The 25,459-nt window shown below is 47.1% G+C and overlaps 1 protein-coding gene across 1 annotated transcript in view; it reads right to left on the bottom strand.

The window, feature by feature from the left end:
* The window catches only part of LNX1 (ligand of numb-protein X 1), a 287,249-nt gene extending 262,586 nt beyond the window's left edge, over window positions 1-24,663 (bottom strand). The window contains exons 1-2 of the mRNA XM_045018143.1: window positions 24,617-24,663; window positions 11,888-11,936 (exon numbers count right to left, since the gene is read on the bottom strand). The gene's annotated coding sequence lies outside the window, so the exon portion shown is untranslated. The remainder of the gene's footprint in view (window positions 1-11,887; window positions 11,937-24,616) is intronic.
* Window positions 24,664-25,459: the final 796 nt, after the last annotated feature.

Here is a 25,459-nt window from a genome sequence, read left to right as displayed (position 1 = left end):
ATTCCAACCATAGAATGATGTTCTGAGCTGGAACTTGACCCACAGGCCTCAATTCCACCTGGGAAGCAATTCTTCTATTTTTAACATTTTAGAAACATCACTTCTGACATTTTAAAATAATAAGTGTAAACAGCAGCTGGTTTAAGATGCTGGGCTAAGTCTGTTTATATAAAAAGTCTGATTTAAAAAAAAACCTGTTTTGGAAGAGATTAGTCTATAATATAGTGAAAGATTTTTATATTCTGGAACAAATTTAATCTAATCAAGAAGTGAGATTTTAGAACTGAATTTATAATCAAACAAAGCTGACAGTTTTTAACACATGGAGTTAATGCCATACATGGCAGCCAGGACCACTGAGAGTATCAGAGCTCCACTGTGTCAGGTCCATATATTTTGGTATAAGGAAGGATTTGACTGACGGACAGACATGAGCTGGGCAAATGAGGATACTCGTCAGATTTCACAAGAAGAACCACGTTGGACAGATCTTAGTCCTGTCTTTGAACCAAAGTGAGACTTAATGAGGTTTAATGGGAGCTGGGACACCCAAGGTCACAGACCAGCTAAAATAAAGAGATCTCACAGGTGGGTCTGAAGAGGTGACTCTGTAGCAGAGACTATTCACATACCATCTCAGCCAGACCCTTGGCTTTCTCCTTCTCCAAGCCCCTCCCCGGAGGCTTCCAGCACAATTCTGTTCCTGTTACTCCCTGACTATGCTGTTAGTCTCTTTCTTCTTCCTTAATACTTCATAGGCCTCCAAAAACCTCCACGCCCCTGCACCCTGTCACCACCTTTCCAGAAAAGATTTCAATTCACCTTCTTACACCCCCTTCCCTTTCAAGGCATATCCCAGGGTCCAGCCTACATGCATGTACTTGTACAGGGCTACTACAGAACTCAGTGTAAACCCTGCAAGAGCCTCTAAAAGCAAAATCTGGCCCCTTTTGATATTACAGTGTGTCAGAGGTAATAATGTTATTCATCATTCCACCCCCACAAATAGAAACTTAACTAGCTTAACATAGATTCTATCCTTAAAATCCATTTTCCTTGTGTAATGCGGATGCTTCCTTGGTTGATCATGGGCAGCAGGGATCAAATCTGGGATCTCTTGAGCTCATGTACACGCCTCAACTGCCTGAGCTCTACTAACCAAGGCTGTAGCAGGCTCATCAATTTCTAGCTGGCCTAGCCACCACTAGAGAGGGATAGAGTGCCACACAGAGCAGACATTGCTTACACTTTTACCCACACAACTGTGCATTTATTTTAAAATCCCATTTCATTTCTTTGAAGTATGCATCAGGTGCATTTATTCAGGGCTGCCCAGAGGATTCAGAGGGCCTGGGGTCTTCGGTGGTGGGGGTCCCCCGCTTCAGCGGTAATTCGGCGGCGAGTCCTGCTTCGCCGGTAATTCAGCAGCGGGCGGTCCTTCCGCCCCAGGGCGGAAGGGCCCCCCGCCGCCGAAGACCCGGAGCGGAAGAAGCTCCGGGGGCCCAGGCCCCGCGAGAGTTTTTTGGGGCCCCTGGAGCGAGTGAAGGACCCCACTCCAGGGGCCCTGAAAAACTCTCGTGGGGGCCCCTGTGGGGCCCGGGGCCTGGGGCAAATTACCCCACTTGCCCCCCCTGCCCCCGGGCGGCCCTGCATTTATTTCTGGAACTTCTTTTCCTGTTGGCCATTGCATTATTGTAACACATCAAGGAAAAAGTCTAGTGGGAATCAAGAATCCTGCAGATTGACAAGAGGAGCAAATTTTATTAAAAGCAAACTGTAAACTTTTGTACTTTAAAGAAAATTGGATTTAGCAGGTCAAACACAAGGTGTCAGCAGACAAGCTGGAAGGCCTTTGGGACTGCTTAGTGGTCTCAAAAGTTATTTCTTGTTTTATTATTTGATTTCTTTGAGGTGTTCATACCAAATATGTTGACATAGCTTCTAATTTTTCCCCAGGCTGATTGTGCAAGTTTAGTACAAACATTACAAATAGCCAATGTTCTCAGTGATCTTGCAGAATCCTCAATAACCTTATAGAAAAGGTGACCTTAGAAATAACCTTTAATTTATTGTCTGTGGATGGATCATAAAAAAGTATTTGGTGCCAAATCCTGCAGCAAGCTGATGCACGTTTTTTATTTAATCAAGATAAAATGTGTGGTATTTAAAAAAACATATTCTTGTCCTTCAAGAAAATAAGCTTTTTCAATAGAAAGAGAGCTCAGAACCAGAACTTCAGATCAGCATATTCATTAATTTTGGGTAGGGGGAAATGGTAATTGTTTATATAGATTTAAACAAGACATAAAAGACTCCAGGCACGATTACCATATATGAAAAATACAACCACTCCACTCCAACAAAAATAAATGTACAAAACAAGCCCAGAAAAAGAAAGAAAACCTACTCCATCCACAAATCACAGCTCTCGAGGCACAAATCTGCACCCTCAGCATATCCCTTCCTTCTCAAAATCTAGGAAAAAAATGGTGGGCTTTGATGCAAGCCCTGAAGATTAACAGATCTGGGTTATTTCAGACCACGCACATATGGAGTACATCCAAATCTAGATTTTGCAATTGGCTTCTGTCTTTAAGATAGAGCATTTCCTTAACCTGAGCCTTCTATGCAAGCTCAATCTCAAATGATACAGGTATATCTTATTAAATGAAAGCCTCATTTCTGTCCAAACCAAATAAAGATGGTAGTCCTCATTGAAGACATCTACAAATCCACTCCCGGTTTCCCCTTTCAAACTACAGCCATGTTTTGCACTTGCTGTGTTTTGAAGAGTTTGGTTAGGATTTTTTTTTTTTTTAAAGATGAGAAAAGTGCATTTTTTCCATCCTGGGTGAAGTGAAAATCAGATGAAGTGATTTTGAGGAGAATTTAACTCTAAAAATTAAATTTCCTCTCTTTTCTTGGTTTAAGCAGACTTTTCACATTATTGCTGACCTTTCCAAGGAAGTCTCACACCTTCAGGAAAAGACGGTTACTCACCGTAGTAACTGTTGTTCTTCGAGATGTGTTGCTCCTATCCATTCCATGTAGGTGTGCGCGCCGCGCGTGCACGGCTCTTCGGAACATTTTTACCCTAGCAACTCCGGCGGGCCGGCTGGGTGCCCCCTGGAGTGGCGCCGCCATGGCGCTGGATATATACCCCAGCCGGCCCGACCGCTCCTCAGTTCCTTCTTGCCGGCTACTCCGACAGTGGGGAAGAAGGGCGGGTCTGGAATGGATAGGAGCAACACATCTCGAAGAACAACAGTTACTACGGTGAGTAACTGTCTTTTCTTCTTCGAGTGATTGCTCCTATGCATTCCATGTAGGTGATTCCCAAGCCTTACCTAGGCGGTGGGGTCGGAGTGAGACATGGCAGAGTGTAAGACTGCTGAGCCGAAGGCTGCATCGTCTCTGGATTGCTGCACCAACGCGTAGTGGGAAGCGAAGGTGTGGACAGAAGACCCGGTGGCCGCTTTACAGATGTCCTGGATGGGGACATGGGCCAGGAAGGCGGCCGACGAGGCGTGCGCCCTCGTCGAGTGAGCGGTGAGGCGGCATGGTGGCACGCGAGCAAGCTCGTAGCATGTCCGGATACATGCCGTCACCCAGGAGGAAATCCGCTGCGAGGAGACCGGCTCGCCTTTCATGCGGTCGGCAACTGCTACAAACAGCTGGGTCAAATGCCGGAAGGGCTTCGTCCGCTTGATATAAAAAGCGAGGGCCCTGCGGACGTCCAGGGTGTGAAGCTGTTGCTCACAAGGTGAAGTGTGCGGCTTCGGGAAGAAGACCGGGAGGAAGATCTCCTGATTAAGGTGAAAGGCCGACACCACCTTAGGGAGGAAGGCCGGGTGTGGTCGAAGCTGCACCTTGTCTCCGTGGAAGACTGTGTACGGTGGACTATCCGTTAGGGCACGAAGCTCAGAGACTCGCCTTGCCGAGGTAATCGCGACGAAGAAGGACGTCTTCCAGGAGAGAGAGAGCAGAGAGCATGTGGCCAGGGGCTCAAAGGGCGGTCCCATCAGCTTGGCCAGAACGAGGTTTAAATCCCAGGTCGGGGAAGGACGCCGTACCGGCGGGTATAAGCGGTCCAGGCCTTTAAGGAAGCGGGAGACCATCTGGTTGGAGAAGATGGACCGACCTCCCATGGATGGACGAAAGGCGGACACTGCTGCCAGGTGCACCTTCAAGGAGGAGACCGCCAGACCTTGCTCCTTAAGGTACCAGAGGTAGTCCAGGATGGTAGGGATAGGGACTACGAAGGGATTGAGGCCTCGTTGATCACACCAGAGCGCGAAACGCTTCCATTTCGCAAGGTAGGTGGAGCGAGTGGAAGGCTTTCTGCTCTCTAGCAGGACTTGCTGCACTGCCTCCGAACAGTCCCTCTCTGCGTGGGTCAGCCACGCAGGTACCAAGCTGTAAGATGGAGGGACTGTAGGTTCGGGTGACAGAGCCTGCCGAAGTCCTGCGTGATGAGGTCCGGCCATAACGGGAGGGGCATGGGATCCCGAACGGAGAGCTCGAGCAGCAGGGTGTACCAGTGCTGCCTCGGCCAGGCCGGAGCGACGAGCATGACGTGGGCCCTGTCCCTCCGAAGCTTCAGTAGCACTCGGTGTACAAGCGGGAACGGAGGAAAGGCATAGAGGAGGTGATCCGTCCAGGAGCAGAGGAATGCGTCCGACAGGGAGCCTGGCAAGCGACCCCGGTAGGAGCAAAACAGATGGCACTTCCTGTTCTCCTTGGAGGCAAACAGGTCTATCTGGGGAAACCCCCACCTCCGGAAAATTGTGTGCACCACATCCGGGCGAAGAGACCACTCCTGTGAGAGGAACGACCTGCTGAGATGGTCGGCCAGCGTGTTCTGCACTCCTGGAAGAAATGAAGCTTCCGGGTGAATGGAGTGGGTCACGCAGAAGTCCCACAGGAGCCTCGCTTCCGTGCAGAGGAGGGAGGAGCGGGCTCCGCCCTGCTTGTTCACGTAGAACATTGCCGTCGTGTTGTCTGTGAAGACTGCCACGCAGCGGCCTTGCAGACGGGCGTGGAAGGTGTGACACGCTAGTTGGATCGCTCGCAGCTCCTGGACGTTGATGTGGAGAGCGAGCTCTTGGGGGGACCAGAGACCCTGGGTGTGAAGGTCGCCCAGGTGAGCCCCCCATCCCAACGCCGAGGCATCCGTGGTCAAGGTGACGGATGGGCGAAGAGGACGGAACGGGACTCCTGCACACATGACCTCCGGGTTCAGCCACCAGCTGAGTGACGCAAGTGTCGGCTTTGTGACGGTGACTACCATGTCTACTGAGTCGCGGTGCGGGCGGTATACCGACGCCAGCCAAGATTGAAAGGGGCGAAGGCGGAGCCTTGCGTACGCCGTGACGAACGTACAGGACGCCATGTGGCCCAGGAGGCGCAGGCAGGACCGAACCATCATCGTGGGAAAGGTGAGAAGGTCCTGGATGATGGATACCATCGTCTGGTGCCGAGAGCGTGGGAGGCAGGCCCTGGCCAAAGTGGAGTAGAGGACCGCTCCGATGAACTCCACCCGCTGTGATGGAGCTAGAGTGGACTTCTCGGCATTGATAAGAAGGCCGAGGGACCGAAACAGGGATAGTATCTCTGACATCTGGTCCTTTACCAGCTGTCGGGATGTCCCGCGAACCAGCCAGTCGTCGAGATATGGGTATACATGAATGCGATGACGGCGGAGGGCTGCAGCAACTACTGCCATGCATTTGGTGAAGACCCTCGGAGCGGTGGACAGGCCGAAGGGTAGCACCGCAAACTGGTAGTGCGCACCGTTGACCACAAAACGCAGGTAGCGTCGATGGGGAGGGTAAATGGCGATATGGAAGTACGCGTCCTTCATATCGAGGGCGGCAAACCAGTCTCCCGGATCCAGGGAGGGAATGATGGTCCCCAGGGTGACCATGCGAAACTTGAGCTTGAGCACATACGCGTTGAGCTCCCGGAGGTCCAATATGGGTCGAAGACCTCCTTTCGCCTTGGGGATGAGAAAATATCGGGAATAGAATCCCCTGCCCCGCATGTCGTGTGGCACCTCCTCTATGGCACCCAAGCTCAACAGAGTCTCGACCTCTTGTAGGAGGAATTGCTCGTGAGAGGGGGTCCCTGAAGAGGGACAGGGAAGGCGGGTGGGAAGGAGGGGGCGAAACAAATTGAAGGCGGTAACCAGACTGGATTGTACGAAGCACCCAGCTGTCCGATGTTATTTGGGACCACGCCGGAAGAAAATGGGAAAGGCGGTTGTAAAATAAACGGGAAGGATCCGGTACAGAGACTGATGGGCCGCCCTCGGGCGTCCCATCAAAAGGCCTGTTTGGGTCCTTGAGGGGCCTTGGAAGGCGCCTGGCCCTGGTTGTGCCTGTTGCCCGACGGTCTACGGCGACTCAGGCCGGGACTCCTGCTATTGTAGGGTCGCGACCTAGGCTGGTTAAAGGGCCGGTAGGGTTGCTGCCGAAAGGACCTTCGCTGGGTAGCCGGTGTGTGCATACCCAGAGTGTGAATGGCTATGCGACCGTCCTTCAGGGTCTGAATTCTGGAATCCGTCTTTTCAGAAAACAGACCCTGAGTGTCGAAGGGTAGGTCCTGCAAGGTGTACTGCACCTCCGGTGGCAATGTGGAGGACTGCAACCAGGAGATGCGCCTCATGGTTACTCCTGAGGCCAGGGTTCTAGCACCTGAGTCCGCGGAGTCTAGAGCGGCCTGGATGGAGGACCTGGAGGACTTCTTGCCCTCTTCCAGGAGGGCCGTGAACTCCTGGCGCGAGGCTGTTGGGATCAGCTCTGTGAATTTCGCCAGGGACACCAAGATGTCAAAGGTGTATCTGGCGAGGAGGGCCATCTGGTTGGTGATTCGGAGCTGGAGACCCCCTGCCGAATAGACCTTTTGGCCCAACAGATCCATGCGCCTCGCTTCCTTGGACTTCGGCGCAGGGGCTGGCTGACCATGCCTTTCCCTGTCGTTGACCGACTGGACCACGAGCGAGTCTGGTGCAGGATGGGTATATAAGTACTCGTATCTCGTGGGGGGGACGGAGTACTTTCTTTCGACACCGCGGGCGGTGGGAGGGACGGACGCCGGTGACTGCCAGATGGTAGTGGCGTTTTTCTGGATAGTGCGGATGAATGGCAAGGCCACCCGCACTGGAGCCTCCGCTCCAATCGCATTTGTCACCGGGTCCTCGTCCTCAGTGACCTCCGCTACCGGTAGGTCGATAGCCTTCGCCACCCGGCGAAGAAGGTCCTGGTGGGCCCGCAAGTCAATAGGCAGAGGGTCTGCCGTAGAAGCCCCCGCCACCGCCTCGTCTGGTGAAGATGACAAGGACAGACCTTGGACCACCGCCTCCGCAGGTGGGTCCTCGATGGGGTGGGCAGCTGACTCGGACCGTGGATGCTCCGCGGGATCAGGCGGTAACTGGGCCTCACCCGGTGATGGGGGTGGCCTGCTGACAGTGGCCTCCGGCACTCTGCGTTCGGAGGCTAGGGTCCGCTGAGGGCAAGGTAGCCCTTGAGCTTCGTATTGGGCCCAGGGGACCCAAAAACCCCACTGCTGTGCCCCGTGGACTTGTCCGTGCGGGGCCACCTGGAGATGGCCATAGCTGTCTGCCCGCGAAGCGACCGATGAGTGACGGGATGGCCACGGCGGTGCGGAGGCGCTGACGGACTGCGCCGTCGAAGCTGGCAGCCTGTCCCCGGACGGTGCCGAGGGTCGGTGCCGGTCGTCGCGGTACCGAGATGGCGAGCGAGACCATCGACTGCCGCGGTGCCGGGAGCTCGACCGGTGCCGGGAGCTCGACCGGGATCTCAACCGGCTGGAGTCACGGTGCCGGGACCGGTGCCGGGACTCGGACTTCCTGCGGTGGCGACGGGACGGTGATCGGGACCGGGAGCGTCTCAGGGAGTGCGACCGGTACCGCGATGTTGAGCGGTACCGGGACTGTGACCGGCGTCGAGATGGTGAACGGTACCGCGATGGAGAGCGGTGCCGGGACCTGGAGCGGCGCGACGGTGACCGTCTTCGGGACCGGGAGTGAGACCGAGTCCTGGAGCGCCGTCTATCCTGTCCGTCAGGGGAAGGGGGCCGCATCATGGCCGGCTTGCCCGCTGACTGAACAGCCCGCACCGGCGGTGCCGGGGGCCGGAGGCTCGGTGCCTCTGTGAGCTCGATGAGCTCTCTCGCCGTCGAGAATGTCTCGGGCATGGACGGGAGATGCAGCTCGACCGTGGTTGGCACTGGGGAGCAGGGAGGTACCGGACTCGACGGCTCTTGAGGTGCCAGAGTCAACGGAACCGTGCACGGCTTGTGCACTACCACAGCCGGTGCCAGAGGTGCCGGTGATGGCTGGGTAAGCTGTCCCGAAGCAGGAGGCTTAGGAGCCGAGTGCGCCGTTTTCCGCTTCCTTGGTGGAGAGAGGGAACGGTGCCGGGACGTCGGTGCCGTCTGCACAGATCTAGCAGTGTCGGTACCGGGGCGGCTCGGTGCCGCTGGTGCGCTGCGCGCCGAGGACGGTTTCGGTGCCGCCGGGGATGGCGCGGGAGGCTGAAGTGCCACCTCCGTAAGGAGCTGCTTGAGGCGAGAGTCTCGCTCCTTTCTGGTGCGCGGCTTAAACGCCGTGCAGATCGGGCACTTATCTGTCCTGTGAGATTCCCCGAGGCAGCGCAGGCAGGAGTCGTGCGGGTCGCCCACAAGCATGTGCCGCTGGCAAGCCGCACAGGGCTTAAACCCCGGTGCCTTGGGCATGAGCCCACACCGGTTGTGGAAGAAGAGGGGCGAACCCCTCTAATTCCCCTATTATACTATAACTAACTAAACTTATTCAACTAATCTAACTACTAAACTAAGTTAACCAACTATGTACAGAGAAGAATGGAGAAACGCTAGGGCTGTGGAGGTAAAAGAGCACTCCACTGTTCCAACTGGCCGTCACGGGCGGTAAGAAGGAACTGAGGAGCGGTCGGGCTGGCTGGGGTATATATCCAGCGCCATGGCGGCGCCACTCCAGGGGGCGCCCAGCTGGCCCGCCGGAGTTGCTAGGGTAAAAATGTTCCGAAGAGCCGTGCACGCGCGGCGCGCACACCTACATGGAATGCATAGGAGCAATCACTCGAAGAAGAAGAACCCAAGCATAGAAAATTTTAGCCAAAAAAGTGTATGTTTCAACACAACATGAATATATCTATAAATGAAACTTAAGTAGAGAGGGTGCTAAGAGCCACCTGCTAGAACTACTTCTGCTCTTGACAATTACATAGAAACAGCATATTTTCAGCTTTTCCATACTCATTCATTAGTATTAAAAAAAACTGCAAGTGACTTTTATAATAGCTGCCCACTTATATTTAATGTTAAACTAATACCGCAGTATTTGTCAGTGTTTTCACAATATTTCTGAAGAGCTCTGTATAGCTCAAAAGCTTGTACCTTCCACCAACAGAAGTTGGTTTAGTAAAAGATATTACCTCACCTGCCTTGTCTCTCTAATATTTCACATTGTTTAGGGGAATTACTGCTGCAGAGAGAGAGGTTATTTCATTAATCTTCATCCACTTTTGGAAAAATGATTACATTTCAGATTTCTATTAAAATTTTGTTCTTAAATGTTAAAACCAAAAAATAAATTATTACCTCCTCTAGCAGTGGTGAAAACGTTCTCTGTGGGTCAGATGCAGGCCATAAAATTCCATAATTTGGCCTACAGACGCTCATCTGTCATTAAAAGATGAAATGAATGGAGACTACTGATCCTAGCATGCATTGCAACTAGGCTGCTGGGATGAAGGTGGGATACTAATGCTGTGACCTATTACTTCCTTGGGCCACATGTCTGTATTTAAGATGTGAATGCCTTTAATCCATTCCATTTTATTCAGGTTAGATTTGCTCCTTGGGGCTCCTGGCCAATGTAATCTTCAAAGAGGGCACTATGACCTTATGTATGTGAAATAATTTCAAGAGATGTAATGCACTCTCTCTCTACAAAATAACAGTGTACTGTAGAAATCTTAATGAGTATAAAAAAGTATTGTTTACTTTATTTGGACTGCACTGGTATTATTGTTTTAATTCCATGTTGCATTAAGGATAAAAACCTGCTGTAAGACTTCAGAACAAAGTTCAGCTGCATCAGATCATACAAAATCACCTCTAATGTGCTTTCTGTTAAAAGCATTACTGCTTATTATTTATTTGTTAAAAGTCAATTGCATCTCAGGGTGGTACAAGGCACAAAATACAAATTCCATGCTCCTAGGAGATTGCAATCTAAACAGGAGAGAGTATACATATGCTTTTGTGCAACAGATTTATACACACAGACGTGAAGCCTGGGATAACCAAAGTCTAAACTAATAATATAATCCTTCAGGCTGGATGTTTTGGTACACAACATATGTGTGTAATAGAAAACTACTAGACATAACCACAGTTTATACTTTAAAATGAAACATGACTTTTATTGCATTAATACTGCCTTACCTCAAAACTGCCCTCTAGGGATAATAAAAATATCACAACTTTTGAAGATACGGGATGGGATTTTCAAAAGCACCTAAGTGGTTTAGGACCATAAATGCCATTAAGTCAATGGGTCTTGTGCTTCTAATTCACTTAGGCATTTTTGACAATCCTACCCATGGTTATTGTCATGATGGAAGAAATGCTTCCTTTTTAACATAAAGCACTGTATGTATTGATGTAGACTACAATGTTCAGAGACGCATTAACGGAGTTCGGTGCACAACTTCACATAGAAAACAGATGCAAATATTTCAGTACAAAAGTGTGCCAAGCACAAAATGCACTACACAGTGTAAAATGCAGCATCACAGTATTATTTTTGTTCTTCCAGATATGACTAAGTTTGTTTTCATTTTAAGCAGCGGTATTTTGCTTTCTAGATTTTTTTGGGGGGGTGGGCAGAGGGAGGGGGGTTCCTGGCACAATATGATCAGCACTGGCTCTGTTCCCATTTCTGAGTAATTAATTAGCTGCACCCACTGTCTCATATGTTTATAGTTTCCTACCCTATACTGAGTGAAAAATGGATATACAAAGCCATAGGCTTGACCTCAACTGACCTAACATTTGATTGCCTACAGCCCAGTTCATGGGTGAGAGCCTGTGTTGACTTCCATGGTCCTCAGCACAGCTTGTAATTGATTTCCATTTGACCTGCAGTGTTTAATTTTGTTCACTAAGGAGCTCCTAGATCATCTTTGTTATCTGGTAAGATCAGTGCACCATATGCACACATAGATCCACAGGGGGTCTCAGACAGCTGTAGCTTTAGTGAGGGACCACCAAGAGCCATCTCAGAGGCTGTCCATTTTGAAAGCAGTTTTCAAAGGATTTCCTGAAACTCTGAGCTTTATTTTGGAATCAAAGTTTAATGTCAAGCTGCTTGTTTATTTCAAAAAAATTACTTAATTCTAATTTAGCCTTTTGTTTGACAAGTATTTATAAAAACTACTTCTCTTCTGTTTTCAAAACAGAATGTAGCGTGACAGTAGAGCAGACTTCAGAGTGGTATTTTCAATGTATATACTTAAATAGTGCCACAAATATCATAAAAGCTGGAATATAAAACACCTAATTTAGTAAGGAATCTAGAATAACTGACATCTTAGTAAGTCACATTGTGGGTTTCCTTCTATGTTTTGGGAATCTATTCTCTCAATGCACACTTTGGAATTCATTCTTACTAATGGTTGTTGTGCCCATTGTCAATGGTAAATTATATTGAAGTGAAATGGTTTTAGCCAATCAGAACAAAGAAGTTTATGTTTACTGACTCACAAATACATGCTCATTTCTGTAACTATACACAATGCAAGTCTCTGCACTCTAATTCACTGCTGTCATCAGAACTCACCCTAATGACTTGCGCAACAAACGTGGCCCATCTCTGCTTTAGCTTCATCCTGCCAACAGAAGAAACACTGCTGTTTCTAAACAACCATTTCAAGACCAGTTGTATCCCTCCCCATACAAAAATGTAGTTATTAAACAGTTCAGAGAATCACTACCATCTACTTGAGAGTGCTTCCTGTTAGCTGATTAATAATTATACAGTAACCTCAGTACCTCATCCTCTGGCCTCTGCTTTTGTTTGGCCTGGTAATTGGTTTGTTACCCTATAAACAGGAAGCTTACTCAATTATCTAAATAAACACTAGTGTATATAATTCACTACTAGGTTAATGAATAGGAAGGTGGCCAATAGTAGAAAGTATTACATGCAAGAGAACAGATTTTATAAGAGCCAAAACATGTTGGTATTATTATGATCTTCAGTAATGTCTGAAACTAGTTTAAGGGAAAAACACCTGCCAAAATGAAAAACTAGATTTAGATTTTTCTTGCAAATACACACGGAGACTCAGCCCTCACATAGCTCCACTGAAGGCAGTAGAGGGATCATCATTCAATACATTTGCAATTAAGTATTGTGTCACCTCTTGTTCTCTCAACAGCCAGTTTTACACAATAATCTGCTGAAAAATTCCTGTCAAATTGTCAACCTTTTGTCCCTCTTCCAAACCTCCCTGGAGTCTCTAATTTTTAGTTTTAGGTTTGGTTATCAAGACTGAAATTGTTCAAATAAGCAATGTTATTTTAGTTCTCAAAATGAGTTTTATTTTATCCAGACGTTGATGATCATACCACTATCTTCATTTAGAGCAACATTCTGTAGAGTACCGAGCCTTTAAGTCATTTTTACTTCAATTCACCACTCTCTTTTTTAAAATGACTGTGCTTGACATAAAACACTAGTTGGCTTCAAAACTGTGGCTTCCCTGTCTTTGGCAAACTGTCCACTCACTTATTCCATACTTTTCTAATGGAACTTCTGGAACCACTTAAAGTCCATTAAGATACTACCAGCTTCAAGTAAAAATGATACTTGAGTGCATTAATGCAGTTGGGAAGACTGAAGAATGTCTATTTCATAAGACACTAAGTACGTCGCAAGCTAGTAGCTACACCCTTCAAACAAGGCTGTTTTTAAGATTATCCACAAGAAAGTGTTGATGTTTAAATCTATGCTTTGTAAATTTTACCTAGATTTTAATTTTTTTTGCCTGCGTTATCTTGTTTTACAAAGCAAAAAAATTACTTTCATGTACTTTCATGAGTAAGATGCATTTATTGGATAAGGTTAGTTACCACACACACTATTTCTAATATAGTGTATGTATATATACACACAAATATACACATACAGTGTAATATAGTATACATAAGGGCCACGTGCTAGCTTAAACCAGAATAGTTCCATGAAGAAAATGGAGCTATGCCTATTTAGACTAGATGATCCCAGGGTTTCTTGGATTTATATTTAAACCAATACCAAAAAAAAAAAAAAGTACCCTAAAGCCATTGTTTAGTGTTGAACTTCTTGAAAATAAGCCCTGAACATATTTTTCTGTTTGTTTCTCAACTTGTCTTTGAGTTATGTCTCCAAATGTGTTGCTGAGAAGTTAAATAATTCATCAAGAGCAGATGTAGGCAACTTATGGCACACGTGCCAAAGGCGGTACGTGAGCTGATTTTCAGTGGCACTCACACCGCCCTGGTCCTGGCCACCGGTCTGAGGGGCTCTGCATTTTAATTTAATTTTAAATGGAGCTTCTTAAACATTTAAAAAACCTTATTTACTTTACATACAACAACAATAGTTTAGTTATATATTATAGACTTATAGAAAAAGACCTTCTAAAAACATTAAAATGTATTAGTGGCATGTGAAACCTTAAATTAAAGTGAATGAATGAATGCTCGGCTACACCACTTCTGAAAGGTTGCCAACCCCTGATCTAGAGAGAGGGAGATGGATTCTGGTGTGGAGAAAAAGTGTTCTTTAGATTGTAAATTGTAGTTGGGAAGAAAATTTGGACAAAAATGCTTTGGAAAATACAATTTGGAAGTGAGCGCCATAGTTTGCTGAAAATAAACCCCAAACTAGCCAAAACTGATCACTTTGGCAAAGCAGCTCCATTTGCTGAGCACAAGGCAGAGTGTGTCCATGCAAATACGGTCTGCTCTTGAAGTCTTCCCCCCAGTTTGTCATTAGATGTCAGGGCAGAACTCATCCAGACCCTTCTTACAGGTCCTAACATATTACCTTCTGGGGAAAACATTTAGTTTAGTTACACAGACCATCAACCACTCTCATACTTTAAGAAAATAAAATTAAGAACGTACCATTAACCCTCTGGTACCTGGTGTTGCAGCTGTACAATTATACAGTACACCACAAATTTGGAACATGGCATATAAATGCTGATTTCCTATCACTCCATGAATTAGAATTTGAAGTACAACTTTCTTCCTCTTGTGTGGGACGAAGTGTAAGAAACTGAGTCCTGATGAGAGACTAAACCTTCTATCTAGTTATAACTAACTACAGATGGTTCTTGTTACCATAGATCTGAGTATCATTTTGCTGTATGGAGAGAGAATCCCAAAACCACTATGAGGAATGAGTGGGAGTGAATGTGGTATTTGTTTTCTTCTTGTGACAAATCACACCTTTGAATTTTCAGGTATTTTTCCCCTCTCTCTCGGTAGCTAAAACAACAATTGCAATCCTATGATAGCTGAACTGCAGACATTACAAATACAAATCTGGAAAGACTTGGGGATAGGCTAGGTAAGGCCCAATTGAGTCTACTCAGAACATCTATGAAAATAAAGGTTTCCACCTCTGCATCAATGTAAATCAGGAGTAACTCTATTGAAATGAGGCAAGTTACACTAGCACAAGACCTGTGTGAGAAGAGAATTGGACCTATTTGTTACTGCTGTATATAAGTCTGAACGGACATCTAGTGCTGTGTTCACATGCAGCCCATGGGTGCATTGACATTTTCAAAGCCACCACTCAGCTGCCACCTAATCCTGTAGGCACCTACAACCCCTAGGCACCTAAGTATCTGCTGGCCAGCAAGTGCTGATACTGCCCCCAGCTGGCGAGCTGCTTAGAGCACTTTCCGAAGCCCCCGAAATGGGATTCTCAAACTACGTGGGGCCATGTCTATCTTGGCAGTGGAACCAGATACTGACGCATGCTCAGAGCACACCTAACTCCTGTCATCTGACAGCCCCTGTGTCAGTAGGGCCAGAGGCAGGCCACAGATATGTATGGGTGCTCTGCTGTCACTCTGCCTAACACAGCCAGGAGCACCGAGATACAGAGGGTGAGCATGAGAGAGGTATCAAGCAGGAGAGAGATGGCTTCAGCTGCTAGGGCGTGGGTTACCCTCAGGGTATATCTACACAGCCCACAGCAGTGAGTCTCCCAGACAAGGTTGACGGACTTGGACTTGCAGATCTCAGGCTGCTGCACTAAAAATAGTTGTGTAGATGCTGCAGCTTGGGCTCTGAAGCCTAGGGGTGGAGGTGGGCTTCAGAGCCCGAGCCACAATATCTACCCGGCTATTTTTCGCACAGAAGCACCGGGCTGGGAGGCTCGTTGCAGGGGGGCTGTGTCGACATACCTGGTGTGACTTACCTGGCTTAGGTGTCTAAATCCAGGAGAGGATTCTCAAAGGAGGATGCAGAGCAGAGGGAGGTGCCCATATCTGTCCCATCAGCCAGGTGCACCTGGTCAGCCACTTGGGTCCTAAGTCCCTCTCCTCTTCCTATTCATCTCTTTAGCATTTCACTCCTGGCTAGTTTAGGCAACTCCCCCTTTAGCTGGCTAGCTTCTGAAAATCCCTTTTTTAGGCACTTAACTCTCCCCAAGCACTGGCTGGGGATCTGGGACCCTATCTTGGTGCTGAAATTTCCACTGGGCACCAGGCTATCTAGGGCTTAGGCATTGCAATGCAAATGAACAAAACAACGCCTAAGTACCTTCAGCTCTTTCCCTATCAGGATTCAGTACCCTATTGTCCCCCCAAAATCTTTTCCCTCAGTTTCTCATTGCTCCTATTTTTTTTTTTGCTGCAGCTGCCTGGGGACCTGCCAGTGGTGTAGAGCCACTGTAGCAGTTCCTATGCCACCTCCCCATCCTATCATCTGTTTACAGACATCACTTCATGTCAGTGATAGTAGAACTGCTCCTCTTGAGGCCGTGAGTAGCAGGACAAGTTAGAGCAGCCGTGGGGTGGCATGAAGAGTAGTAAGAGATGTAGACAGGAGTGGCATTGTGGGTGACCTCAAAGATCTGCATGAGGAACTACTACATGATATGGAAGTTGAGAGGAAGCCAGTGGAGGAATCCAAAGTGAAGAGATGTATAACTTGGTCAGAATGAGGTGTCAGGAAAACATTTTTAGCACCAGCTTTTTGAGTGGACTGAACAATAGTCACCACATTTATGATCAATGCCAAACATCTTGACCTTAAACCCCAAATGCACTGAATTAATTACATCTCTAACATTTTCCTGCTGCACAGATAGCTTTGGATAATTTGAAACAAAGCTTAAACAAACAAGAACTAGGCAGGCTACAGTCACTGCTTTTAAATTATTTCAGATTGTAATGGGGTGTTGCTAGGCCCTCCTCGCTTCTGTCCCTGCCGCACCCACAGACCAGCCGGAGACCTCTGCACTGGTGCAATCACCTATACTCTTTATTTACAGTATCCATTACTATCACCTTCTAGCTATAAACAGCTTCAATATTACAGCCTCAAGGACTGCTAGCTCCTGCAGCCAGCAGATACAAGCTCCCATTCACTCTAATTTCCTCCCCCCCTGCCCTTCTTTCCTGCCAGCCTTTATGTAGCCCTTGGCTAATGAGGCCGCAGCTGTTCCCTACTTGCCTATCAGGCCTACTCAGCCAGCTCCAATTCCCCTTTCTTGATTGGAGCTGTTGCAGGCCCACTGACAGCAATTCTGGGCCCCAGGGTAGAACAGTCAATGGGCCCCCACGCACACACAAGCCGCGCCCATGCGGGCACGGTTCACCTGACATTTGGGTGGTGCTGCCCCTGCTCTGGCTGGTGCCTCAGCGACCTGCCAGCTGCGCTGCTGGGTGAGCTCTTCCGCATGGCCAGGGCTGCCACATGCCTGCCCAATAGAATTGCCAACTGTCTAATTGCGCAAACCCAGAGGCCCTTGCCCTGCCCCTGCCCCGCCCCTTCCCTGAGGCCACATCCCTGTCCTTCCCCTTCCGAGACCCCCACCCCTGCTAACTCCATCCCTGCTCCCTCTGTCGCTTGCTCTCCCCCACTCTCGCTCACTTTTACCAGGCTGGGGCAGGGGGTTGGGGTGCATGAGGAGGGCACAGGCAGGGGCGGCTCCAGGCACCAGCGCAGTAAGCGCATGCCTGGGGCGGCAAGCCGCGGGGGGCAGCCTGCTGGTCGCTGTGAGGGCGGGAGGCAAGCGGCTTTTGGAGGCACTCCTGTGGGAGGTCCCCCGGTCCCGGCAATTCGGCGGTGGGCACGCCGATGGTGTGGCACCGGTGGACCTCCCACAGGCATGCCGCCGAATCCGCGTGACCAGCTGACCACTCGCGGGCGCCCCGCTGAAAGCCAACTGACTGCCGTGCTTGGGGCAGCAAAAAACATAGAGCCGCCCCTGGGTACAGGATCTGGGAGGGAGTTTGGAGAAGGTGAGGGGACGGACTCTAGGAGGAAGTTTGGGTGCGGGAGGGGGTGCGGGATCGGGCTCTGGGAGGGAGTTTGGGTACAGGAGGGGGTGCGGGGTCTAGGCTGGGGCAGGGGTTGGGTTGCAGGAGGGAGTCAGGGGGTCGGCGCTTACCTCAGGCAGTTCCCAAAAGCAACCGGCACATCCATCTGGCAGCGGCTCCTAGACGGAGGCCCAGGGGGTCTTCGCTTGCTGCTGCCCGCAGGCACCGCCCCTGCAGCTCCCATTGCAGAGTTGGCGCTCAGGGTGGGGGCAATGTGCAGAGACCCCCTGCCCCGGGGCTGTAGGGCCATTCTGGCCACTTCCAGGAATGGCGTGGAGTGAGGGCAAGCCGGAAGCCTGCCTTAGCTCTGCTGTGTTGCCGGCAGCAGTGGCCAGGGGCCCCCAGGTCCCTCGGCAATTGCCCCCTTTGCCCCCCTCCACCCGCCGCCTGTTGGCAGGCCTGCGTACAGCCCTTCCTGCAAGTGCTAAGCAAGGAGAATTGTTGTTGAAAATTAATGGAAAATTGGTAATAAGAAAAATACTTTTCTTTGCTAGTAATGTCAAAGTTATGAATTAGTGAAGAGAAAGGAGACTTCTGGGGGAGGGCTGGTGAAGAGGTTAGACAAATAACAGAGTACACTAACACTGAAGAAAACTAGTAGCAAAAGGAATGAAAGCAGTGAACGTGGTAATGAGAAACTCCCAGATGGTTGATTCCCAGTTAGAAATGTTGGAAAACCAAATGTGCACCAGAAATATTAGTGCTAGGAACCCCTCCAGGAAAAGGATATACAGACCCAGTTGAATTGATGGAGAATTTATTACAGAGACATTGTAACTAAATACTAAAAACGTTTTCTGTTGACAGGGCCAGAGTTCCCTGAGTCAATGAGAAGACTTCACAATGACTCTAGCAAGGTAATAATGTGGTTGTCTCTTTTGCAGACATCTGGGACAACACTAGTGCTTATTGCAGCCAGGAAGACAGGAAACACGCTCTACTAGAATTCAGAACTGTTATTTCTCCAAATTTGAGACTAACTATGCAAAATGGCCAGCAAAACTTGGCAGAATTTAAGAGAGCATTCATGAGCGAAGAAACCGATGCCAAAATACAATACTCCACTATACTGCAGGTGGGTTATAGAAGCAAAACATATCTTGTAGGACAAAGAATCTTTCACAAAATTACTAGACAAACTCAGAGCTTAATTCAGCATTCATACCAAGCACAGAACACCTTCTGGGACTACTGGCAGATTTGTGCAATGCTCTATCTCCGTGCATAAAATAATGCTTAACAGAGGAGACAAATAGACCTTCCACTGAGATGAAATATTTGGAGTACTAATTATTGCTGAAGCCCAAAATCAATGTTTATATCTTATTGTTCAATTGGCTAGAGTAAGGACAGAGATCCCTCTCTGATCACTGATAGTTGTATTCCTACATAGGTTCTTTTTCTTATAGCTATACAATCCCTTCTGAGTTTGGCTTGAAAGAGTGACTTTTTAAAAATGTCTTCATATATATTTGGACAGCAACTGTTCACAATGAGCTGCAGGCCCCAAACCTTGGAAGAATTCATAGACAGAATGGTACTGGTATTCCCATGGTCAAATCTCTTTGCAAACTCACAGGTAAGATTCAGTTTCACACACCTTCACATAGAGTTCGGAGAGGTTTCATGATAATAGAAAGACTGGTCCAGTGATCAGGGCACTAATCTAGGACGTGAGAGATGCGGGTTCAAGTCCCTGCTCCACAGCAGACTTCCTGTGAGACCTTCGGCAAATCACTTGGTCTTTTTGTGCCTCAGTTACTCATCTGTAAAATGGGGATATTACTATTTCCTCTTGGGACAATAAATACACTAAAGACTGTGAGGCACTCAGCTACTACTGTACTGCCATGTGATATGACCTTTCCAAATGAACTCAGTTTGGAATACACTTGTGAAAACCAGTCTCAAAGCATTCAAAGGTATTCTGATCAAGCACAATTTTGCATAAGGAACATTATGCTTTGATGCTCTTTTAACTGTAATTAGGAAGAAAAAGAAATATAGGGCAGAATTTTTAAGTGAGTTGTGCATAACTATAGATACACATTTGCACATTACTAACTTGTTATTTATTAACCTACATGTGCATATTTGGTATTTGTGAACAAAGGTGGCCAATTAGACACCTAAATGGCTAAGTGCATGTGCAAATGCCTGATTTACATACACTGATCAACTAATAAGTCAGAAGTACACAAATGTATGACCACAACTGCACCTAACTTTCAAAATCTGACCCATGATGTTATTGTTAATATCAGCATTCTGGAAGTAATTTATCTACAGTGGAAGTTTACTTTTTCCTAAAACCAAAGGTCAGGTGGAGGGAAGAGTGGTGGACTGCTCAAGCTCCACCCACAGAATCAAGCTGTTCACAATACCAGTGTAGCTAAACATGAATGTTTAAAATTATAAACAGAGAAACAACTTATAATGTTGATGTTTAGTTAGGCTGCAATGTTACCGCACCATTCAGGTGATGGTGGTGGTTCCTACATCTCAAAATTACTCTTTCAGGCTACCTGTCAACAGTCAGTTGGAAATAACACTGTATCCATTCATACTCTGAAGCTTGTTTCACAATCAGAGTGAGAAACATCTGTCAGTTTGAAAATGAAAACTGAAGTTTTTCAGAAACTGCAGGGTCCACAAGAGAAGTGAGGTATAGAAGTGGCCAGTCCCATCTCAGATCAACCATTGTCTAAGGCCAAGATGAGCAGATAAGCTACTCCAGCAGTAAGAATTACCAGCTCTATTGTAGGTCACTATACTTTTGTTGTAAATCTTTTAGATCCTTAAAAACTAGGGCTGTCAAGCGATTAAAAAAATAATCTGGATTAATCACGTGATTAATCACACTGTTAAACAGGAATAAAATACCATTTATTTAAATATTTGAATGTTTTCAAATAGATTGATTTCAATTACAACACAGAATACAAAGTGTACCTGCTCACTTATATTTATTTTTGATTACAAGTATTTGCACTGTAAAAATCAAAAGAAATAGAATTTTTCAATTCACCCAATACAAGTACTGTAGTGCAATCTCTTTATTATGAAATTACAACTTACAAATGTAGGTTTTTTTGTTACATGACTGCACTCAAAAACAAAACAATGTAAAACTTTAGCGCTACAAGTCCACTCAGTCTTACTTCTTGTTCATCCAATCACTCAGACCAACAAGTTTGTTTACATTTGCAGAGATAATGCTGCCTGCTTCTTGTTTACAATGTCACCTGAAAAGTGAGAACAGGCATTTGCATGGCACTATTGTAGTCGGCGTCACAAGATATTTACTAGCCAGATGCACTAAGGATTCATATGTCCCTTCATGCTTCAACCACCATTCCAGAGGACATGCGTCCATGCAAATGGCAGGTTTAGCTTGATAATAATCCAAAGCAATGCACCCAGATGCATGTTCATTTTTATCATCTGAGTCAGATGCCACCAACTGAAGGTTGATTTTCTTTTTTGGTAGTTTGGGTTCTGTAGTTTCTGCGTTGAAATATTGCTCATTTAAGACTTCTGAAAGCATGCTCCACATCCTGCCCCTCTCAGATTTTGGAAGGCACTTCAAGTTCTTAAACCTTGGGTCGAGTGCTATAACTATCTTTAGAAATCTCACATTGGTACCTGTGACGTTGCACTCTATATTATTTTATGAAAGTATGCTGATGAGTTATGCTAATGCAACTAAAGTATGCTAATGCAACTAAAATATGCTTCACCAAAAGGTCTCTTGTAAGGTATCATTACAAAGCTTATAATCTACTGAGTGTGGTTATGCTATTTGTATAAATGTATCACTCTTGTATCTGAAATTAGAAATATAAAATATAACTCTGAGGGCCTATTGTAATTATGCAAAGTGTGGGCTGTTAATGGTGGTTTGGAATCTTGATGGCTCCCATCAACCAGGACAATTGACTGTGGATGGCTCTGTTTGCAGGCAGGCCTTCCTGTGAGTCAGGCTGGGAGGAATGAAGGCTTGGGGTCTCACAGGACATGTGACCATGTCACCTGGTACTGAAATCCATCTTAAACCTGGGGCTTTTCCATTTAGGGGTGGGGGGACCCAGAGAGACAAAACATTCCCGCCTTGTGTCAATGCCATATAAGGGCATGGAACAGAACAAAGGGGGCTGCAGTCAAAAGAAATCCCCTAGCTACCACCTGAGCTGGAACAAGGGTTGTACCAGGGAAAAGGATTGTGCCAAGACTAGGAAGGCATCCCGTCTGTGAAAGAAACTTATTGAAACATCTCTGAGTGTGAGATTTTATCTGTATTCAGTTTTATTACTGCATTAGGCTTAGACTTGCATGTTTTATTTTATTTTACTTGGTAATTCACTTTGTTCTGTCTGTTACTACTTGAAACCACTTAAATCCTACTTTCTGTATTTAATAAAATTGTTTTTTACTTATTAATTAACCCAGAGTATCAGTTAATACCTGGGGGGGGGGGGACCAGCTGTGCATCTCTCTCTATCAGTGTTATAGAGGGTGAACAATTTATGAGTTTACCCTGTATAAACTTTATACAGGGTAAAACGGATTTATTTGGGGTTTGGATCCCATTGTGAGTTGGGCATCTGAGTGTTAAACACAGGAATGCTTCTTAAGCTGCTTTCAATTAAGCCTACAGCTGTTAGGGGATGTGGTTCAGACCTGGGTCTGGGTTTGCAGAAGGCTAGTGGGTCTGGCTCAAACCAGGCAGGGCACTGAAGTCCCAAGCTACCAGGGCAGGAAAGCTGGGGCAGAAGTAGTCTTGGAACATCAGTTGGCAGCCCCAAGGGGGTTTCTGTGATCCAACCCATCACAGTACCTTCTTCGCGTTTTGTGAAATCTGCAGTGAAAGTGTTCTTAAAATGAACGACATGTGCTGGGTCATCATCTGAGACTGCTATAACATGAAATATACAGCAGAATGTATGTAAAACAGAGCAGGGAACATACAATTCTCCCCCAAGGAGTTCTGTCACAAATTTAATTAACGCTTTTTTTTTTAAACAAGTGTCATCAGCATGGAAGCATGTCCTCTGGAATGGTGCCTGAAGCATGAAGGGGCATATGAATTTTTAGCATATCTGGCATGTAAATACCTTGCAATGCCGGCTACAAGAGTGCCATGCAAATGCCTGTTCTCACTTTCTGGTGACATTGTTTCTGAGTGCAGTTATGTAACAACAACAAAAAAAATCTATATTTGTAAGTTGCACTTTCACAACAAAGATTGCACTACAGTAACTAGTATGAGGCAAATTAAAAAATATTTGTTTTGTTTATCATTTTTACAGTGCAAATATGTTTAATCAAAAATAATATACACTTTGTATTCTGTTTTGTAATTGAAATCAATATTAATGAAAATGCAGAAAAACATCCAAAATATTTAATACATTTCAATTGGTATTCTATTGTTTAACAGTGTGATTAAAACTGTGATTAATCAAGATTAATATTTTTAATGGCGATTAATTTTTTTGAGTAAATCGTGTGTGAGTTAACTGTGATTAATCAACAGCCCTATTAAAAATATTTTCAATGTACTGTTTCATTCTGCGCATGATGTCTATAAAGATAAAATTGACTTCTTGGGGAGAAAGGTGTGTACATCAAAGCTATTATGGCAGCATAGGACCATATTACAAAATTAATATATATTTGAAGACTTTCCTCTAGATGAACAAACTGTTAATAATGCAGCAGCCTGTCAATTAGAATTACTAAGAGATTCATAGATTCATAGATTGTAGGGCTGGAAGGGACCTCGAGAGGTCATCGAGTCCAGTCCCCTGCCCTCATGGCAGGACCAAATACTGTCTAGACCATCCCGGATAGACATTTATCTAACCTACTCTTAAATATCTCCAGAGATGGAGATTCCGCAACCTCCCTAGGCAGTTTATTCTAGTGTTTAACCACCCTGACGGGAACTTTTTCCTAATGTCCAACCTAAACCTCCCTTGCTGCAGTTTAAGCCCATTGCTACTTGTTCTATCCTTAGAGGCTAAGATGAACAAGTTTTCTCCCTTCTCCTTATGACACCCTTTTAGATCTGAAAACTGCTAGCATGTCCCCTCTCAGTCTTCTCTTTTCCAAACTAAACAAACTCAATTCTCTCAGCCTTCCTTCATAGGTCATGTTCTCTAGACCTTTAATCATTCTTGTTGCTCTTCTCTGGACCCTCTCTAATTTCTCCACATCGTTCTTGAAATGCGGTGCCCAGAACTGGACACAATATTCCAGTTGAGGCCTAACCAGCGCAGAGTAGAATGGAAGAATTACTTCTCATGTCTTGCTCACAACACACCTGTTAATGCATCCCAGAATCACGTTTGCTTTTTTTGCAACAGCATCACACTGTTGACTCATATTTAGCTTGTGGTCCATGTACAAGGGTTATCAGGAGATCAATCCCCTCCAGGCGGCAGGGAGCCACATCAGCTCACTACACACAGTTGTCGTTCGGGGGGAATTAGTCTGTCCACGGGGTCTCCTTCGGCAGCCCTTGCGGTAACTGGAACAAACACTGTGAGCCCAGGCTCAGGGCTGAGTGGTAGCAGTACAAACAGTCAGGGCTCAGGCCGTCAGGCAGGGCTGAGTGGTAGCAGTACAAACAGTGAGGAGCCCAGGTCCTGGGTCAGGGCGGGGCAACAATGAGTCAGGGCTCAGGCCCTCAGGTAGGGCTGAGCAGTAACAATAGGGCCAAGCCTCCTCAGGCCTGGAGGAGGAGGAGACTGCCACCCATGAATTGGGTGGCAATGGGGACGCAGGCCCTCCCACTGCACTGCGTCCCAGCCCGGGGCACTAGCAGCGGCAGAAGACCCGTTGCTTAGTCAGTGGGGATCCTGGCCGCAACACACCGACATGGGCTCTGGCAGTGCTGCAGCCAGACTAGGGTCGGCTGCCCCCGGGCTACTTCCAGACTCCCCCTCTGGTCGTACCTGGGTCCAGGTGTTGTCCTCTGGGGGGTCCAGGACCATGGGTTCTTCGGGGCAGTGGGCGGTCGGCAGGCCTGGCAGCTCCTCCGGGTAGTGGGCGCAGGGCAGGCCCAGCCAGTCCTGGCGGCCGTCTTGGGCTGCGGGGTTTTCCCAGTCGCGGGCCAGGCCGGAGACGTCTGGTCTTTCCAGCGGCTGGCCTTACTGAGCTCTGAGGGCGAGCCTTTATACTTCCGGGTCGTCGCCTGACCCTCTGAGGGGCGGGCTCAGGGCTCCCTAGCTCCGCCCACTCCGGCCTCCGGACGGGCTCTTCCCCCTCCGGGGTGGCGGGGAGTCACACCAGCTCACTACAGTCCACTATAACCCCTAGATCCCTTTCTGCCATACTCCTTCCTAGACAGTCTCTTCCCATTCTGTATGTGTGAAATTGATTGTTCCTTCCTAAGTGGAGCACTTTGCATTTGTCTTTAATAAACTTCATCCTGTTTACCTCAGACCATTTCTCCAATTTGTCCAGATCATTTTGAATTATGACCCTATCCTCCAAAGCAATTGCAATCCCTCCCAGTTTGGTATCATCTGCAAACTTAATAAGCGTACTTTCTATGCCAATATCTAAGTCGTTGATGAAGATATTGAACAGAACCGGTCCCAAAACAGACCCCTGCGGAACCCCACTTGTTATACCTTTCCAGCAGGATTGGGAACCATTAATAACTACTCTCTGAGTACGGTTATCCAGCCAGTTATGCACCCACCTTATAGTAGTCCCATCTAAGTTGTATTTGCCTAGTTTATTGATAAGAATATCATGTGAGACCGTATCAAATGCCTTACTAAAGTCTAGGT

The sequence above is a fragment of the Mauremys mutica genome, chromosome 5, assembly GCF_020497125.1.
Source record: "Mauremys mutica isolate MM-2020 ecotype Southern chromosome 5, ASM2049712v1, whole genome shotgun sequence".
Taxonomy (NCBI): Eukaryota; Metazoa; Chordata; order Testudines; family Geoemydidae; genus Mauremys; species Mauremys mutica.
The sequence above is the reverse complement of the archived record's forward strand: the minus strand, read 5'-3'. Positions and strand labels throughout refer to the sequence as shown.